Source organism: Mauremys mutica, chromosome 6 (genome assembly GCF_020497125.1).
Source record: "Mauremys mutica isolate MM-2020 ecotype Southern chromosome 6, ASM2049712v1, whole genome shotgun sequence".
In the NCBI taxonomy this organism is placed as follows: domain Eukaryota; kingdom Metazoa; phylum Chordata; order Testudines; family Geoemydidae; genus Mauremys; species Mauremys mutica.
This window is the reverse complement of record NC_059077.1, coordinates 55469497-55485143: the sequence shown is the minus strand read 5'-3', so window position 1 is coordinate 55485143 and position 15647 is coordinate 55469497. Positions and strand designations below refer to the sequence as shown.

Genomic DNA, 15647 nt, shown 5'->3' with positions numbered 1-15647 from the left:
ATAATTTGTTTGGAACACAAACACTGCTGTATGAGCACAGGTATAATTAATCTTTGTCCGCTCCACAGGTTCTTGTGTTCTCCTGGTTAACCATGCTTACAGTAAACTTTTGATGAATGGAATTGGTTACTTGTTGCATTCCACCTACTGTATACTATATAAAATATAATACTTTCCTTCCTAGCTACCTGGAACAAATATATTTATTTCAACCTCAGCTGAAACAATAGATTTTAGCCAGTGTTTTGTGGCAGAATGAAGTTCATTTCCAACTGTCTGGGCAAGCTGAGGGACCCTGAGCAAACTCACCTGGCAAGCAAGCAAGATTAGTTTTGAAGAAAAAAGGTAATCAAAGCTTACAAGTACAGGGAAGCTCAATTAAAGTCTATGAGGATATTAACTCTTTCATGCTCATTGTCAGCAATTGGACATATCTTATTAAAAATCAGATGCCTGGCAGCAAAAAATTAAGGGAAGGGAATGGGCATTACAAAAGGTGATTTAATAGGAAAACCCATTATTGAATATAAAGTGAAAAATACTTGCAATCTAACGCTATGTCTACCTAGGTAAAAAGTGTTTTAACAAACAATTGGCTGGAATGCCTTCCCCTGGCAATATCTTGCTCTTCCCAAAATATCTGCCCTGGTATTTTAGAAACATTGGTTGTACCAGCTGTTTCAACATCTGGGATTAAGTCTTTAGTTCAGGTCCAGTTAAACCAATGCAAACTAAAACAGCTTCTCCTCTGCATGCATGGCAAATCACAAGCATTCTGGCTGCAATGGTTCAGCCTGTTCCATTCTTACCACTTGTATTCGGGAGTTGCTCCCCAAACTCCTGGCTCCCAGTGCTTGGTACTTCAGGAACCCACAACATACTGGGCTGGGCAAGCCATGTCTGCAAGTCACACTTTCTTGTTAACCCTTTACAATGATGAATGTGACAAGCAACCATTTAATACAGTAAGCATCCCTGAAACTTTCCTTTGTGTAGTAAAGTTTAGTAAACTGATGTGCAGCAAGCTTTTTACATGGATCTGCAGTTGGACCCAAACTGGGCCTTTCTGCAAAAGAGTTGTTTGCTTTTGTATATGCAAGTAAGCCAGTAGCTGTTAGTTTTTTGAGACAATCCATAACTGCAAGAAAGAAAATAAATGCTCTGGCCCCCAGTGGCCTTCACAACAGGCCTGTTTCTAGTTCAAGAAAGCCTGTTATTATTGCAACTAGTAGGTGTTTTCAGATATTAAAAACATTTAGGTATCAATACTCTTGGCTGGAATTAAACTGCCACAGGTAATACAGTACAAAAATATTCAGCGCTAGTGAGTTATATGTGGAAAAGTTACTTCGCTCTTATCAAATCTTACAACAGCTCTTGCTATTCCAATGATTTGATCAGGAAGAGATTGTGGGCATTTACTGATGGATATATTCTTTAGTAGGAGAAGCATTCTCTGGCTGGCAACAAGACTAAAGCTGCATTCTTTGTTAGAGAGTCCTTCAGTGATACTCTACACAACAGTAGTACCAAATATCATTATCAGCATGTCTCTTTATCTGGGCAGTGTTTGTTATCTCAGAACTTGCCCCGCATGGTGGGAGACACAAAGAAAAAGAAAATCACTCAGAATTCCATTGCTTGGGCTGCATTGGTGGTAGAAATATGCACCAACATGTATAATGAATGTCAAGTAGTACAATATTGCAAGAGCTGCGTTTATTTATAACCCTAGGAACATGAAAACAGAGCATAGAACTGCATTGAGAGAGACAATCTTAGCAACTTCCTTGATCCCTGTCCTCAAGAGCTTCCTGACTGGTGGTGCTGAATCTTTTCTTACTATTTAGGAAATTGTAAGCTTCATTTTTCATTTCAACTGAAAACAGCATTTAAACGTGAGATGTGAAGACTTCAGTTGTATTTTCGGTTACAATACACTCAATGTGTGTTGACTTTATACTGGAGCAGACTACTTTCTTGAAGAGTGTGGAAGAACACCAGCAAAGGAAACAGTACTTAGTACAGTCACAATATATAAATAGCTCTGCTGAGAACAAAACAAAGGCTCTGTTATGCTATCACACAGCAGAGCCAATAACATACAAAATAAAAATCTCTGCCAACTGCATAGAAAACATAGACAATGTTGTGCCATTGCTCTCAATGGGCTGTTTTTTATGAGCTGCACAGTTTGCAAGAGATGAAGCCAATGTAAGTCCACCACACCCCAAAACAACAAATCCTCAATAATAAAAAAAAAATCCCATTTAAACAAAAATCTGGCAATATAACAATACTAGCATTCCTTCTCCAGCAAATTCTTTCAATACACTTGTAATGTATTATAACTGGAAATACAACTGAAGTTTATATTTATTTATAATATAAACTTTATAAGCTTTTAAAATTATATTGCATGGCTACTTTTATTTAACTAAATGCATGAAATGTGAGGTTGCCTCTCTCATTACCATGTCAAAACTGATCTGGTATAATAGCTATAAGGATATCAAAGAAATCAGGTGAAGATGCTGTGGTGTGCAAAGAAGGAAGGACACATTTCTTAAAGGCCCTGATTCAGGAAAGCATTCAAGTACGTACTTCACTACATATATGATGAGTTTAATTAAAGTCAGTATGATCACATGTGCTTAATGTGAAGTAGCTGCTTCAGGACTTTAGGGCAGATTCTGTCACACTTAGTAGTTGATTTCAGTTGAACTACAATACTTAAAGAGTGAGGTACTAATCAAGACGACTAAGAGTGACAGAATGTTGACCTTGGGTAGCAAGTTTCCCACTTGGATTAACATGGCCAAATTTCTTAACGGAAAGAACTGGCATACTCACAAAAATAAATGCACACTTCTAGCACCTATAACAAAACAAACAAACAAAGCCACCTTACATTCAATGAGCAGGTAACCACAAGTCTGCATGTGCACATGCATAAAAGCAAGATCTACCTGGCAGAATGGGGCAAAAGATTGTGTATGTGTGAATTACAAATAGTGCTTGTAATAGCATTCAACTGCAAACATAGAACCATCCTGTTCTACATGTAAGCATATGAGTAGTCCCTTTAACATCAATAGAGACTTGCTCCCCCAAATTATTCATGTTTTTAAGTATTTCAAGGACTGGGGCCTTAAATATAGAGCTGTAAACTTGTTCAATAAGGAATATAATGCCTTGTCTGAGTAGTGCTCATTACATAACCTAATGGGCAAGGTAGCTTTTCAATAAATTTTGCAGCGCCCCAATTCTGAGATTTGCTAGGGGCTGACTTGACCACAAATAAAATTAGAACAGTCTCTAGGCTGTTCTAACTTATGCCTGGCTACCTGCAGCCCCAGGAGGCTGTTGCAGGAGCAGGGAATAGCTCAAGTGAAGAGGCACTGTAATCATGCCCTTTTCCATAGCCACATCATCTACCAAGGGCTGAGATGAGGTGACATCTCCATATTCCTTGGAAGAGAGATGAAAAAGATGACCAAATGTGGGTGGGGGGGAAATGACCCCATTAAAGTCTATGACAAAGCTCCCATGAAGACTGGTCAGCTTCACTTCAGTCCCCGGCAAAATTATGGAGCAGGTCCTCAAGGAATCCATTTTGAAGCACTTGGAGGAGAGGAAAGTGATCGGGAACAGTCAACATGGATTCACCAAGGGCAGGTCATGCCTGACCAACCTATAAGGTGGATAGAAAGCTGGCTAGATTGTCACGCTCAATGGTTAGTGATCAACAGCTCGATGTCTAGTTGGCAAGCAGAGTGCCCCTGGGGCTGGTTTTGTTCAACACCTTTATTTTAATGATCTGGATGATGAGATTAACTGTACACTCAGCAAGTTCTCAGAGGACACTAAACTGGGGGGAGAGCTACATACGCTGGAGGGTAGGTCCAGAGTGACCTAGACAAATTGGAGGACTGAGCCAAAAGAAATCCGATGAGGTTCAACAAGGACAAGAGCAGAGTCCTGCACTTAGGAAGGAAGAATCCCATGCACCATTACAGGCTGGGGACCAACTGGCTAAGCAGAAGTTCTGCAGAAAAGGACCTGGGGTTTACAGTGGACAAGAAGCTGGATATGAGTTAGCAGTGTGCCCTTGTTGCCAAGAAGGCCAACAGCATATTGGGTTGTACTAGTAGAAGCATTGCCAGCAGATTGAGGGAAGTGATTATTCCCCTCTATTCGGCACTAGTGAGGCCACACCTGGAGTATTGCATCCAGTTTTGGGGACCCTCACTATAGAATGGATGTGGACAAATTGGAGACAGTCCAGCGGAGGGCAAGGAAAATGATTGGGGGCTGGGCCACATGACTTACGAGGAGAGACTGAGGGAACTGGGGTTATTTAGTCTGCAGAAGAGAAGAGTGAGGAGGGATTTGATAGCAGCCTTCAACTACCTGAAGTGGGGTTCCAAAGAGGATAGAGCTCAGCTGTTCTCAGTGGTGGCAGATGACATAAGGAGCAATGGTCTCAAGTTGCAGTGGGGGAGGTCTAGATTGGATATTAGGGAACAGTATTTCTCTAAGAGGGTGGTGAAGCACTGGAATGGGTTACCTAGTGAGATGGTGGAATCTCCTTCCTTTGAGGTTTTTAAGGCCTGGCTTGAAAAAGCCCTGGCTGGGATGATTTAGTGGGTGTTGGTCCTGCTTTGAGCAGGGGATTGGACTCAATGACCTCCTGAGGTCTCTTCCAACCCTAATATTCTATGATTCTAAGCCAAGATTTCACCCTAGCTCTCTTATTTTAAGATCTGTAATTTTTATGTTTTTATTATTTTATGGGGGGAAAATCTCATACCTCTTTTTCCAGCAACCCTCTAACTAAGTGACATGCAGACCAAGGACTAACAGCAATCATAATGTGTCATTTTACCAGTTCTGTGGTCTCCTGTGGACTTTAAGATATGTTTTTTCTTAAATGAGTAACGGGAAATATGCAGTGATGCTCCCCAGGGGTACACAGTGTTGTGAGCAACTCACCACCGTCTCCCCTTAGCATGACGAAGTCTTATCTGTGCCAGCTGTGGGTCAACTCCCTGAAACCACCAGACTCTGGCAACACAAGAACTGTCTGCTCACTCTCTCAGTATAGGTTATCAGTAGGTACACACACTGAATTCCTCAAGCATTCCCTGCAGTGTCCAGCCCCTTATCCATTCAGCACTCTCAGAATCACCAGGCCTGCTGTTCCCAAAGGAATAGTAAACACCAGTTTGTAAGATTCAACCCCCAGGATCACCACTTTGCTTAAAACCACTGCACTTAAACTTATCCTTGTTTTCACTATAATTATATTTATCGTCAAAGAGCAGAGATTTCTAGTGATAGGAAGTACAACTATTGAAAACAAAGTCATAACATGCTCCAAACTAACAAGTTAAGCTTCTCCAGACAGGTAGTTCACACCTAAAGTTCTTTCCAATGTTTGCAGCCAGGCCTGCCTGAGATCCCACTTTCATGAAGTAAGTATGCTATGGAAAACCTTTGACATGCACCTCAAGATAGGGCTCCTACTTCCACCCAGTGCTTAGCTCCCTGTTATTCTCTCTCTCTCTCTCTCTCTCTCTCAAGTTTTCACAATCCTTCGTGAGCATTCGTTTCAGACTGGTGAGAGAGGCCCATTGTGAACTATACAATACTTAACTTATATGTGAACGACAGATAGATAAATATTTTTGTCTGTTTTTCACCCTTGCTGGTGAGCTTAGACTCAGATCTTAACATATGGTTCAGTGTAGATACATAACTCCTTACACAACATCCATACATGCATTTCATAATGATACTGATGACCGGGGTGATGCTGGCATTTATTTGACATGCTTTGGTGAATAGAATGTGTATCCCATAGGCAGGAGATCACCATAAACTTTATGCATCCCCATCTGTGCTCCTTGCCAATTGTCTCTAAGAGGTTCCTGAGTCATATTTGCTTTTAGCCAACTATTTTTCTCTTAGGTTAGCCTCTTAACCAGACAAACAAGTGAAGAGACCTTAGACAGTATCATTCACCAGATTTAGAAACAGTAGCAAGCTCCAGTGGAGTACTGAATTGCGAACATTATAGATAAAAAGTAAAGTATTTACAGTAGCATTGGGGTGCTCCATCTATTGTAGTAAGTTGCAGGTCTATTAATTTATTTGAATGTTAAACATACCTTAGGCACAGGGCTCCTAAAATTACTTAACTCAGAGAGCCTGACTTTAGCATACATTTAATTATGAAGCAAACCTGAAAAATGTACTCTTAAGTGTGCTGTAGTATTGCTCTGTGTATGTAATTAACTTGATCAATAAAATATTAGATTTTATATTTACAGTTAAATGAGATTTTAAACTCAGTAGGCTTCTCAACTGAAATTAACTATTCACTAGTAACAAAATAAGAAATTCTTCACAGTGTCACACAATAGCACAGAAGAGATAATTGAATTTCTCCTTTTAGAATTACATCTTTTACCAAATGTTCAATTTGTTGATGGGAAGTTGTGTAAATGCTTAAAACCGATTGGGCAAAGTCTTTAACATGTACCCTCTAAAAACTTTCATTCTGTCATGGAATTCTTTCCTTTCACCTACTCATGAAAAGTAGTGTTTTCCCCTCATGTTTTCCCCCTTATTTTTAAAAGTGTTACTGTAACTAAGCAGATTCTGCTAGTTTGTGTCATTTTAACATATTTAAATAAATTCATTTCTTGTGAAAAATGTGGGATAGAAAGCCTTTATGTATTCCATGGACATGACATGTGTAATGAAAGTGCAAACTTACAGACTTTATTCCAACGTGCATCTATCCTGATCACCAGTGCGCTAGCGGTAGTGGTGGCTTTTGTGGCACAGACAAAGAGCACAAATCTATTTCACACAAGACATTAGGCAGCCAATCAAAAGTGTTTAGCTTATTTCATATTTAAAAAAATTTTTTTTTACCAAGATAGAATTACTTATCAACCTGGATGTTTATTTAATGATCTCACTTCACACAGGAAAAAACCTCTTTTCTCAACCCTAGCTGTGGTATACCCTATCGTCTACTATAATGTGGTTTACTAAAGAAAGACTAATCTATAATGCATATGTACAAAGATCAAGAGAATGTTGCTACATCTCAGTTAATATATCATTAATATTTTTGCTATATTGAATGTATTATTGTCCATTCACTGTTCTTCTGAACCATAGTAAACAATTAAAAGCAAGATAAATATTGGGTTGTAATCGCTCCACTAAAGCCATCACTAGTGTTCCTACTTTATTGAACAGGTTTACTGCCAACTGAAACTTGGTATTTTCAATTAACAAGTTCATACAAAATTTCACCCCTAAATTTCTTTTTCAAATGAACTCAGAACTCTAACCAGAATGCATCTGAAGCCACTTGGTTGTGCTTTATTTTAGAATAACCACCCTTCACCTTTAAGGGGGACAAAGGTATTTGGCTGGCCAGCCAAATGAAGGGAACAGTGCTTTCTGGGTGGGGGGAGGGAAGGAAAACTGTTGCAAAAGGGTCAGCGTGGTTGCTGACTCATCCCCTAAGAATGCAGGGTTTAAAAGGAGCAGGACCCTCCCTTCCTTCCCTTTAGGTGGTGAAATACCAAGTTTGGTCAAGACCTGCTGTGGGCATTATGCTAGCTGCCCCTTTTTAGGGGGGGTCTAGGAAGGAATTTCTCCCTTACCACTATATTGGCTTGGGTGCAGTTGGAGTTTTTTCACTTTCCCCACAGCGGGTTCAGAACAGCTCTGTTCATGCATGGCATGATGGGCAGTAAGATATATGTCACAACTCATTATTTAAGTGCGTGGCAGATGTCCAGTGGAAATACTCCATAGGGAAGGTATAGTTACTGGATTAATGGCATAGAAAAAGAGTTCAAAGGGGGTGTTCATTAACGGAACGAATGGGGGGTGGTTGGGGAGTCCTATGATTGGTGCGGCGGGGAGCAAACCTTCATTCTTATAGCCCTTCTTAACCCTCCTATGAGGGTGGAGGGGTGGGATGGTAAGGTCCCGCCATGGATTTGCTGGAGGGACCTGGAGGGAAAAAGGGGGAGCTGGTAGAAGTCCCCCTGGGTAATTACAGAATAAACATGAGGTTACCTGCACTGTACACTTATCTGCCAGATAATCCCAGAGATCTAATAATAATAAAGTTGTGGCTTGATTAAAGCCAGGTCAAATGTCTCCGGTCCTTCTCTCAATATAGCCAGACAATGGAACCATTGTGTTTTGTATGGTTTCCAGTGAACTATAGATGGACTGAATTTGGAGAAAACATGGTTCAACCTTTGGAGTTAAAATAAAATCCTTAATCAGTTGAGGTGCACCAATAAAGTTTGATAAGCGTCCCTTACTATGGCACTGATTCTGCAGAGACTCGTACATTTTCATAGTGCTTGGGATAAATGAAGGGGGGGGTAGCTCCCTTTTATGGACACCCACCCAGCCAGTTAGCTATAAAGTCCCTCTTGGTGGCTGTTCTCTGCTTGCTTTACTTGTAAAGGGTTAAAAAAGTCCCCAGGTAAAGGAAAGGGGGTGGGTACCTAACCAAAAGAGCCAATGGGAAGGCTAGAACTTTTTAAAATGGGGGGGAAAGACTTCCTGTGTGTCAGTTGTGTTCTCCAGGAAAGAGGGGAACAGGGAGCAGTTATGCTATGAGAAGCTTTAAGCCAGATATGATCATAAATCATCAGATCATACCTAGAACTACTTATTTGGAACTCCCAAATGTGTAAGTAGATCAGGAATCTTTAGAAAGACACAATTAGGTTTATTTCTTGATTTGTGGACTCCTCTGTGCTAACCCCAAATGCTTTTTGTTTTGCTTGTAACCTTTAAGCAGGACCTCAAGGTTATTCTTGATGTTTAAATTTTGTAAATAGGTTTTTTAAATCTAGCAAAAGCCTAAGTTCCAGCTGTATTTTCTTTCTTTTTGTTTTTAATAAAATTTACCTTTTTTAAGAACAGGATTGGATTTTTGGTGTCCTAAAGGGTTTGTGCATATGTTGTGGCAACAGTTGGTTTCATTTGCTGAGAAAGAAAAAACATTTTCCCAGACAGGGATGAAAGGGCTTGAGGGTAGCCCACAGGAAGGGATTCCCAAGTGTGCCTTTCTGGTTTCAAAGGGGTTTGGGTTTTTTTTTGCATTTGGGTGATGGCAGCATCTACCCATCCAAGGTCAGAGAGAAACTGTAACCTTGAGAGTTTAATACAAGCTGGAGTGGCCAGTATTAATTTTTAGAATCCTTGCGGGCCCCCACCTTCTGCACTTGAAGTGCCAGAGTGGGAATCAGCCTTGACAGTGCTTGTCAAAAAAAAATTTTTTTAATTGAAAATTGGGATTTTGATTAAGTGAATGTGTTTTGCAAAAAAATAGCTGATTTCCACAGGAAAAAACTGATTGTTAGGTCAAAGCCCACAAAACTGATTTGTTAATCCAAAATATTTCAATTCAGATAGACACTCACAATGGGAGTGGGAGCTATAGTTAGATTGCCTCATCACTCCTTTGTCTTCTATGGGCCAAGCTGCCCAAGTGGACTTCATCTCCCCTGATATACCATTGGAGATGCAGTCCAACCAGGAAGCCCAGACTATTGATGAGAGTGGGTACATGAGACATTGAAGCTACAATTCCTATGAAGAAAAGTGGCAGAATTTCCAAACTGAAGTGTTTCATTTCAAGGCTTTTTCTTCTGAGAAGGCAATTTTCTGAAGAAAGAAACCCCCTGTGTCTTCACTCTAATTCCTAACTTTAAGCCTATGAGTAGGCCTATTGAATTCAATGGGACTGATCACATGCTTAAATATAGCATATGCTTAAGTCCTGCAAGATCAAAGCCTATGATTTTAACCCTTTCATTACCTTTTTCTGTGTTTGTGTACAGTGGTTGGGGTCCCTGAGGGCTACTGTAATGCAAAATAAAAATAGATTTAATTGCAGACTGCCCCATGAGGGCAATGGAGCAGGATTGCAGAAACACCTGACAATAGTTTACTTTCTCTCCTATGATCTGAAGTCAAATAGTTCCATTTGCTCACAAACTAAAGACTCAAATTGGGAAGGGAGATAGGAAGAGATGTTTGATTTAGTTGAGGATTGGTCCTGCTTTGAATTGGACTAGATGACCTCCTGAGGTCCATTCCAGCCCTGATATTCTATGCCTAAAAAGGAAAAATGGACGTACATCAAGAAAAATCAAGATAGAAGCTGGAAATTCTCCCCAAATGATGAGTCAACTTGTAGTTTGCTTATACAAGGTCAAATTTTCTCAGGTACACATGTGAAAATCCAAAGTAAATCAGTTGAAGTAAGAGTTGCATATGCTTATTCAAGTCTGAATTTGCCCTTCCACTAAATTGGAGAGTTTCTTTAAAAATAATCAGAGGCCACATGATGTAGTGGATCAGACATTCAGGAGACCTAGGTTCTATTCCCATTCTGCCACTGACCTGCTGTATGACTTTGAGTAAGTAACTTCACCTCTCTGCATCTGTTTCATCTCCCATGTTTTGTCTATTTAAACTGTAAGCTCTTCATGGCAGGGACTACCTCTCTTTTGTGTTTGTACAATGCCTATCATAACAGGGTCCTGATCTCAATTGGGGCCTAAGCACTACTGGAGTACAATAAAAACAATTTTTGGATTTAATTTGTAATTTGATAGTCCCTGCTTTTCTTGCTTGAAAGCAAGAGTGTGAACTTTGCTGTGATGGCAACATAAAGAGACAACTGGACAGAAAGTATCATACCTTTCCCTAATAAAAATGCATACATAGTGCCTTTAACAAGCCTTTTTAATGACACTATTTAAATATAAAAACTTCAGCTAGCTAGTTCTACAGATATAACAGAACCAATGGATGTTTGAGCACAAGACCCATTCACTAAACCCAAGAGGACTACTCATTCAAAAAAGGAACTATAAGCATTCTACAAAGAAAGAAATATAGAAAAATAACTTACAAGTAGGTCCTCATGGTGGTGACTATATAGAATGCTTTGGAGTATCTCTGTAAGCCATGTCTTCTACTCTCCTTTTCTGAAAAGGGAGAAACATTTTTTAAAAAATGCAAAGAAGCTTGATGTGCAACAGGTGTAGGGCCAACTTCATGGCTATTGTAAACAGGTGTAATTCCCATTGAAATGTAGCCTTTTAAATCAGGACTGAGTTAAGTGTAAATAAACTTAAAATGGACAATGTTATGTTACTTTTATTTACCATTCATACCATGTATGACTCTAAGCACTTACTGACAGAGGCTGCTAACATAATATGGATTTTTCTTTCAAGAAACAAGTTACATGGCATAGAAACAAAATTAGAAAACTAGAAGCAAATGCCAGATCAGAACACTCACAAGCATTATGCTGAAAGTTCATTTAGAATCCAAATCTAGATCCAGATCGTTTTGTAACTCAGAACTATCTTTATGTAGGACTAAACCAAACCTCTGAGTCTTAATACCTTCAAATCTGAGCAGCTGGAGAATTCATAATCTGAAGTTTGTAGCTCAGGCTTATTTCAAAAGGAAGCAAGAAAACCCTACTTAACCAGAATCCTGTAAATTGATTTAACAATACCCCACACCTTTCACTGCTCAACTCCACTCTTTCACCATCTTCCCACCAGTGAGCCATTTTGGTAGTTATCCCTAGTGTAAATCCTTAGCTTTCAGATAGGAGTCTGGCCTTATTACCTAAAGCCTTTTCACCTGGGTAGGTGTGGGCCCCCAGATACTTCAGCAAGCATTTGACTGACTGATTAAGTCAGGGTAGAGCCTTTGCATTCCATCATGTGGAAAATTAGGCACATAGTTAACAAGATTTACTTATAATTCAGAACTATATGGTTTTTCATAGAATAGGTTCAGAGCACCCACTAAAGATTTGCTACAATAATAAAAACAGCACCACTGGACACAGTGCCAAGGAATGACATTCAGGTTCTACATACTAATTAAGCCACAACAGGATGTACATTAGTAGGCTCTTCATGCATTTATTAAGATGGTTGATGAGAGAAAGCTGCTAGAAGAGGCAGCTGGGATCTCTCCCTGGTATGGGGCAGAAATAGGGATTGCTGCACTGAGGGAGAAATAGAGGGAAAGGGGGCCAGCACCTTGCTGGGGCCAGAACTGTGCAGGGGAGACCCCACATACACACATGCTCCTGGGGGGCACTAGGCCCCAGAAAGTGTCTCCCCTCACTATCCCACTATGTGGGCATGGGAGTAAGCAGCAAAGAGTTAGCCACAATCTTCAGCGAGCTGGAGCAGAAGCACTCAAAACAGGGACCCTTGGTCTTAGGAGAATTTTCTGTAGTTTTGACTTTCTCTTCCTTGTGCTGATTGGCTGTTTGCTCCAACCATCCCTTTCCCTTTCACAGTCTCTTCACCTCAATTTTTACTCCCACACCTGCTTCTCTTAATCTCTCCCTGACCCCCTCACCTGCCTTTCCTTTCTATTTAGCTGATCTCCTCCTAAGTAAACTATCCCTCCCACCCTCCCATTTAAAAAAAAATTGGAACTAATATGATATTTATCACTATCACATGGTTCACTCTGCTTGTGTGTTATATCCCTTACTCCCACACCCTGTCTCTGTCTTGTCTATTTAGACAGTAAGCTCTTTGGGACAGAGACTGTCTTCTTATTCTATTTGTTACAACACTTAGCATAATAAACACAGATGAACCCGGTATGTTGGGGATGAGTCAACATGGCTTTTGTAAATGGTAAGGCATGATTTCCCACCTATTGGAATTCTTTTAGGGGTGTGATGTCAAGTGCTACCTCTGGCCAAGGCCTAGGTATTAGCTGAGAACTGACAGACTCACAGCTGAAAGCCAGACTTGCTCACTTGTATTAGTATAATTCAAAGTCTATTTTAAATGCATAAGCATGTGTTTAGACTTCATGAAAAACTGGTGGGATGTTGCACACATTGTTTTCACTTACATTATAACAGGGTACAGATAACAGCAAACATTTGCACAGTGCTGGTGTTAGACTTGCAGGATCCCAGGGCAGAAATTAAGGAGTGGGCCCCCACGGAAGGCATGTGTGATAGTTTTGGGGGGCAGAGCCAGCACTGTGTGTGTGGAGGCATTGACTCTAACCCACAGGCTGGGCAGCCCAGTGAGTCGGTGATGGAGGCAGCAATTGTCCTGCTTGCCATCCTGTAACTCGGGCCCTGCTTTTGCTTTGTATATACCCCAGTAATTAAGTAACTCATCAAAATGAAAGATGCTTGTGTAATAGAAATGAAGAACTTTAACAGGAAAGTGTTAATGCTGGTACATTGAAAACAAGTGGTTATTGTGTATGAGATCAAAGTCTCTAAGTGCATTCCTTTTTTCTGGCCATGAAGAAAGAACCCACGTCAGCTTAGTTTCTGTGAGACAAATCTATAAATATGGACATAAGGAAAAACTCTTCTTTTCTGGACTATTTGGATTCTAAAATGGCATATTAACTGAACAAGAAGACCGCGATCCCCAGAGTTACTGTAATCCTAAAAGACTTTTGGGCAGATTACTACCTCTTTGCTATCTTTTGAAAGTATAGACTGTGACTCACCTGTACGTATATTTTATCTGCTTTAACCTATCAGTAACACTCATTCCTTTTTCTTAGCTAATAAACATTTAGTTGGTTTAATAGAGAATTGGCTACAACAATTGTCTGAGGTCTGGGATTCAAATCAACCTGGGTGAACAACTGGTCTCTTGGGAGTGGGCATAACCTGAATATTTTGTGATTTTAGTGTAAATGACCATTTAACACATAGTGCAGCTTGGCTGAGTGCCAAGATAGACTGCAGCGTCTACGAAGACTGTATGTGACTCCATTATAAGACTATTGTTGTATTTTGAGAGTTCACATTTGGTACTGGATTGGTGAAATCTATATTATAATCTAAATGATAGAACACACCATCAGTTGGAGTTTCTGCCCTGCTTTCTGACAGTCTGTCCTGAAGTTGGCACTCAGGGTTGGGAGCCACTTCAGATAGCATGACAGGGGGTCAACAAACACCTGGACAAAGCTGATCCTGTGGATATAAAGCACTTTGGACTTTAGGAAACCTTTTGACAAGGTCCCCACAAAACACTTTTAAGAAAAGTATGTTATGGGATAAGAGGGAAGGCCCTCTCATGGATCAATAACTGGTTAAAAGATAGGAAACAGAGTAGAAATAAAAAGTCACTTTTTGCAGTGGAAAGGCAGATAGCGGGGTCCCTCAAGGATCAGTACTGGGACAAGTGCTGTTCAAAATATTCATAAGTGATCTGGACAAAGGGGTGAACAGTGAGGTGGCAAAGTTTGCAGATGAGAGTAAATAATGCAAAATAGTTAAGTCCAATGATGACTGCAGGTTACAAAGGAATCTCAGAAAACTGGGTGACCAGGCAACAAAATGGCAGATGAAATTCAATGTTGATAAATGCAAAGTAATGCACATTGGAAAAAATAATCCCAACTAGTCATATAAAATGATGGGGTGTAGATTAGTTGTTACCACTCAAGAAAGAGATCTTGGAGTCATTGTGGATAGTATTCTGAAAAAATCTGTTCAATGTGCAGTCAAAAAGCTAACAATGTTAGGAACCATTAGGAAAAGGATAGATAGTAAGACAGAAAATATAGTAATGGAATATATAGATCCATTGTCTACCCACACCTTGAACACTGCATGTAATTCTGGTCACCCTATCTCAAAAAAGATATATTAGAATTGGAGAAAAGTACAGAGAAGGGCAACAAAAATGACTATTGGTGGGGAAAGCTTCCATATGAGGAGACAGAAAAAAGATTGGGACTGTTCAGTTTAGAAAAGAGATGACTGAGGATAGAAATGATAGAGGCCAATAAAACCATAAATGATGTGGAGAAAGTGAATAAAGAAGTGTTATCTACTGCTTCACATAACATATGAACCAGGGGTCACCCAATGAAATCAGTATACAGCATGTTTAAAACAAACATAAAGAAGTACTTCTTCACACAACTCACAGTTGAACTGTGAGACTCATTTTCAGGGGATTTGTAAAAGCCAAAAGTATAATTTTGTTCAAAAAAAGAATTAGATAAATTCATGGTGGATTGATTCATCAATGGCTATTAGCCAAAATGGTCAGGGATGCAACTCCATGATTTGGGTGTTTCTGAAACCTCCAACTGCTAGAAGCTAGGACTGGACAACCGCGTAGATCACTTGATAAATTGCACTGTTCTGTTCACTCTGAAGCATCTGGCACCAGCCACTGTTGGAAGGCAGGATACTAGGCTAGATAAATCATTGGTCTGACCCAGTATGGCCATACTTATGCAATGGGGTCCTGGACCATGCTTAGAGCTCCTAGGCACTGTTGTAATACTAATTAATAATAATTACAATGGCTTCTACTGAACTATCCTTTATGCCCCTTTGCCTACATAAGCCTTCAGAGATCTTGTTAAAAACTGAACATTTTTATTTCACTGGGCCATTGGAAAAGCATGCTGCCAATTGAACTTTACTTGACATAGAAATGTGCCAGGTTTTTAGCACATCAAAATAGTATGGCACGTGCATGCCAAAAACTAAAAAAAACCCTGTATATTTAAAAAAACCTCTCAATCTGAGTAAC

The 15647-nt window shown here is 40.0% G+C and overlaps 1 long non-coding RNA gene across 1 annotated transcript in view; it reads right to left on the bottom strand.

The window, feature by feature from the left end:
* LOC123373038 overlaps nt 1–11592 on the bottom strand; it is a 147818-nt gene extending 136226 nt beyond the window's left edge. The window contains exons 1-2 of the long non-coding RNA XR_006580534.1: nt 11481–11592; nt 10979–11054 (exon numbers count right to left, since the gene is read on the bottom strand). This is a non-coding gene — a long non-coding RNA (uncharacterized LOC123373038). The remainder of the gene's footprint in view (nt 1–10978; nt 11055–11480) is intronic.
* Nucleotides 11593–15647: the final 4055 nt, after the last annotated feature.